The sequence below is a fragment of the Oncorhynchus clarkii genome, unplaced genomic scaffold, assembly GCF_045791955.1.
Source record: "Oncorhynchus clarkii lewisi isolate Uvic-CL-2024 unplaced genomic scaffold, UVic_Ocla_1.0 unplaced_contig_8227_pilon_pilon, whole genome shotgun sequence".
NCBI classification, from domain to species: domain Eukaryota; kingdom Metazoa; phylum Chordata; class Actinopteri; order Salmoniformes; family Salmonidae; genus Oncorhynchus; species Oncorhynchus clarkii.
This window is the reverse complement of record NW_027258726.1, coordinates 51897-57323: the sequence shown is the minus strand read 5'-3', so window position 1 is coordinate 57323 and position 5427 is coordinate 51897. Positions and strand designations below refer to the sequence as shown.

The window sequence follows — 5427 nt, the reverse complement described above, 5'->3', positions numbered from 1 at the left end:
CTCCTTCTGTACCCCATCTCTCTCATCCTCACCCTAATCTCTTTCATATCTCCCCCACCTCCTCTCTAGAGATGAGTAGCTGTTTTCTGAATTAGGAAAGGTTAAAGTCCTTTCTATAAGACCGCCTGGATGGGCCACCCCTAAACTGGCTTCCTCTCTAGGTTTGTTCCCTCTAGGGAGTTTTTCCTGACCACTGTGCTAGGCTGGGTAAATGACTGTAAAGCACTTTCTGACAACTACTAATGTAAAAAAGGGTTTTATAAAACACATTTAATTGATACAAGGGTTCTGAGGATGGCTACCTGAGGAAGACTGCACTGGGGACCGGCAGAAGCAGATCTAACAGAGAACAGGACCAGCAAGGAACCTGTTCAGATCAGCACCAGGAGAGGACCTCCCCTCTCTTCCTCTATGATGATGATGATGATGATGGATCAGTGTGTTGTACACAGTAGTGGTGCTTCTCTACTCCTGCAGCTACTTCACTCCTGTCCTCTACTTCAGAGACTCAACCCTTGGTATGTAGCTAGACAACACTGGCTGATTTACAAGAGAAAGTTATTTTTCTTCTCATCCAGTCATTCTCTTCCCCCTATCTTCCATCTCTCTGTGGAGATTCTGCTTTGATGAATCTCTCTCTCTCTCTCTAAGGGTATGAGGGTGTGTTTAGAGGAGGTATGGGACAGTGTTAATCCTAACTACTAACTATGACTTCTGTAGACTACAGAATGGACCATGGGATATCATCACACAACAGGTTGGTACCGCTCTCCTCCTTTTCCCCCTCTACACATATCTCTCCATCCCTTTCTTTATCTCCCCCCCTACCCCATCTACCTTTCACTCACTTAACACTTCTATGGTTACCTTTTTCTCCCGACTCTCTCATCTACTAGGCCAGTCGTTCTTTGTGCTCCAACTCTGCAGGACAGAAGTGTTTATGAAGCCTGTAGGTCAAGCTGCCCTGGAGGAACAGCTGTGAGTCAGAGACTCAAACCACATTATATCTGAGAGTAATAAGAAGAAGAAGAAGAAGGTGGCTTATATTTGTACTATTTCACAAGTGTGTATTAATATGCATGTGTGAATTGGAGATGTGTTTTTTTGTATATCCATTTCCCCGAGACACCCTCGGAGAGTGGGTTCACAGCGAGGGTCTGCCATTATCAAAGGCGACCCTGGAGCAATTAGGGTTAAGTGCCTGGCTCAAAGGCATAGACAGATTTTTCACCTTATTGGCTCGGGGATTCAAACTAGCGACTTTTTGGTTTCTAGCCCAACACTCTAACGGCTAAGCGACCTGCCGCTGAGTATTACACCTGTATATTTTATTGTGTGTGACCTTTTCCCTCTACCTCGCTCTGTACAGACAGGTGAACTACATAGTGAGCTGGCTCAGTGTGGTGGGTCCTATAGTGGGACTTGACATTCCTTTCAGCTACTGTAAACAGGTATCTGCTGCACACCACACACACTCCCTCCACAGCCCCCTGCCCTTGGGACACAGACAGACTGAGTGGACCTGTCACAAACAAGCATCACATCTAGTGTGGACAACATGTGACCCGAAAGTGAATTTCCACTGGAACCACATTTGGCTACAGCTTGAGAGAGGCGTGTTGATGAGGCCTGTCCAGTGGGCAAAAGAGGAGAGTGAGGAGGGTTATGGCTAGAAGGAATACAGCTTTTGTCAAAATAACATCAAGTTTAATTGTTTTGCATTTGAACTCTAACCCTTTTCTTATCCTTAACCCAATTATCCTAACCTGCTGCATAAATTCTGCTAATCTACTACAAAAAGTCAAATCTGACAAAAACTGTATCCCATCTGGTCAAAACCAGTGACAAAGAGACCGATGCCCAGCAGATCTAAAGAGAACCAGTGTGTGACGCACTGCTGACACCTACTTGTGAGAAAGAAACATTACAATGTTTCAGCCATGTCAGAACTGCTAGGATGATTCAGCCGGGTGGACTAAAGGAGCGGGATCCCCAAAGACAAGTAGATCTGGACAGAGTCCACTATGTGCATGAGCGCTGATATCTGTGAAAAGGAAACAGACACCTTTCCTTCTGTCAGAGACAGAGCAGACCTGGTCATAGGAGACTAGACAACCATGGAGCAATCAAATAGATATTTATTCATTTCTATGGGAGCAACTCTATCCTCGTCAAATTTGTTTTGGAATAACACAAATAAAGTACATTGTATCCCTGTCTGGGGGACTGAAGATTAAATCAGCCATTACAGATGTGTTTCCCATGTCCTCTGACCTTTAACTATAAATACTCCTCTCATTATCACCTAACATGGCCAACAATCATTTTGTAACTGACATTTCTTGGGAATAAAGTTTGTCTAACATATTGTCTCCATTGACTGAGAGCCTGGACCTGTTTCTCAAAGAATAACATTGTCGATTTGCTTTGATTTAGAAATGGTTGCATGTTGAATGTATACATGTTGTAACATCAATGCTGGCTGTGTATAATGGCAACTCTCCCATCTCAGTCCAGAAATAACACAACATGTATGATTGTATCTAGTGAAGCTACATGCCAATGAACACAGTAGATACAGTAGGGCTGTTATAGCTAATGCAACGATGGTGATATTGTATGTTTAAGAAGGAGCAGAAGTCAGTCATCAGGTAAATATAGACTACGTCTCGTGGTAATGACTATGGTGCCCTTAGTCACACACACATTCTATCCAATCTGCCCCTAACACAGAAATGCTCATATAAAATGTCCCAGTGGAGCTCGGGCAATGTTAGATTAGTGTGTGTAATCAGTTATCCATGTTTTAAAAGAATACATGGTTTGTATTTGTATTTATTATGGATCCCCATTAGCTGTTGCCAAGGCAGCAGTTAATTTTTACTGGATCTCAGGAACAGTAAGGCAGATATATACATTAGAATACAATTTTTAAACATTCTAATAAACTTCACAACAGACTTCACAATACATTAAGTGTGTGCCCTCCAGCCACTACAACACACAATCCAGGTGTATATGTGTATGTATAGTTTGTATGTTGTGTGTGATTGTATGTGTGTGATTGTACCTGTGTGTGTGTGTGACACTTCACAGTCCTCGCTGTTCCATAAGATTTATTTTTATCAGTTGATTTTTTAAATCTGATTTTATTGCTTGTGTGAATTACTTGATGTGGAATAGAGTTCAATGTAGCCATGGTTCTATGTAGTACTGTGTGCCTCTCATAGTCTGTTCTGGACACCAGAGACCTCTGGTGACATGTCTTGTGGGGTATGCATAGGTGTCCAAGCTGTGTGCTAGTAGGTTAAAACAGACAGCTCAGTGCATTCAACATGTCAATACTTCTTACAAAAACAAGTAGAGATGAATTTCTCCTCTCCTTTGAGCCATGAGAGATGTAGCGTTAACATGAATAATATGCATGTACGTGAACATTTAAGGGCAGGAGTTGCTCAATGCCAACCCTGCATAAACAACAATTGGAACCACATGGCTGTTTCTGAACATAGCGAGAGGTCCTGGTGACTTTCAGAGCACTGATTCCCGAATCAACAGCAGAGAGAGAAAATAAACAGTAGATTTTGTGACTGAGCCGTAGCTGATTTTGAGCCTGGGAAACAGTGAATAGGATGGATGAGCACCAGTGAACTGTAGTTATTGTACTACAGGCTGTACGTATGCATTACTATATACCGTTACACTGCAGAATTAGTTCTGCATATGTGACCCACTGGGTTCACCTGTGGAAATCATGTAACTGAAGACAGTGTTAGCCCACCGAGCTACAGCCTACAGACACTAGGCTAAGTAAGCCAAGCACACAGCTTCTCACATACAGAGTGAAACAATTCTCTGTCTCGCTCTCCTTCCTGCTTTTATAACCTGATTAGATTTTACATTGATAACAAAGTAAGCTTTAGCTTCAATGAATGCTATAATCTTCTGACAATATTTTCATTTTCTCAAAGACTTGTTTCCTTTAATAAAGTGCTGTGATAATGACATTGACATTTCTCTCTCTCCCTTCCTCTCTTTATGAAACAGCAGAGAATCCGTTTCCTGGTTCCACTCCAACCTCTTAACTGTGGGAAACAAACTACTGGGGATGATAACATTGCTAGCACGCTGAGACACAGAAGACACAGTGTGTGTGTGTGTGTTTGTCCCATTGAAGCCAGAAAAGAGTCCCATGACACTGATGATGTCAGAGCTCTCATACAGGACACTTTCTCTCCGCCTTTCTTATTTGGTCCCTCTCTCTTTTTATCACCCTATTTCTTTGTCATTCTCTTGGTCACAACATACACACAAACACAGTGGTATACAGGAGGTTGGGAGTCATGCTGGTCGTGTTAACATACACACACACACACCCCCCCCCCCCCTCCCCCTCCTCTGATCCAGACTCCAGCTCACGGAAGAGACCCATCTGGAGAGAGTTACTGACACAGACATACACACTAGGGGTTGTAACCGGTTCAGGGAACAGAACCAAAAAAAGTACATTTTCAGAGGAACGGAAACAGAACCAGGAACGAAAGTGATCTCTAGTGTTATGGAACAGAACCGTTATTTTCAAATCTTGAAAACCGGTTGGTAATGTTATTTTTTTTGTCACAAAATATTCCTAATGTCTAGTATATAATTCTGCAATCCAGTGGTCTTCTTGCCCAGGGACCCCCTCCCAAGCAAACTGGCAACCCAGGGACCCCCTCCCAAGCAAACTGGCAACCCAGGGACCCCCTCCCAAGCAAACTGGCAACCCAGGGACCCCCTCCCAAGCAAACTGGCAACCCAGGGACCCCCTCCCAAGCAAACTGGCAACCCAGGGACCCCCTCCCAAGCAAACTGGCAACCCAGGGACCCCCTCCCAAGCAAACTGGCAACCCAGGGACCCCCTCCCAAGCAAACTGGCAACCCAGGGACCCCATCATACGTTAGCAAAAACAAAACAACAAATTCACATCTGGTCTCATCATCAGGTGAATGAGAATGGAGAGAAGTAATCAACAGTTTAAAATGAATAGATTTGGTAGGTTGTTGTCATTATGTTGACCTCCCCACATAACTCCAAATGCATTTTCGCTAAGAGAAGCTGGTTAAACACAGGTTAGCCATGTGTTGGAAAAAATGTATGTCTAAGTCATGAAAGCTTAGAGGCAGCCAGTGGCATTCGTGGGTGCTTTTCAAAGCCTATGTCAGATACTCCAACGAGTGTAATCTGCTCAATACTAGGAGTTGACGTCATTAAAAAGTTGACATCATTAGAAAGATATTCCCCTCTTTTATACTGTAGGTATGTAATTCCGAATGTGTTTCTTCTGTTATTGCTACCGATATTCATAATAACATTGAAGAAAATAGAAATTCCACTTTTTTTATATATATATACACACACACACATATGTGGACCCTCTTCTGTAA

The 5427-nt window shown here is 43.0% G+C and overlaps 1 pseudogene; it reads left to right on the top strand.

Annotated features, from left to right (window-relative positions):
- The first annotated feature begins 284 nt into the window (after positions 1-284).
- On the top strand, positions 285-4944 carry LOC139398352 (uncharacterized; annotated as a pseudogene).
- The last annotated feature ends 483 nt before the right edge of the window (positions 4945-5427 follow it).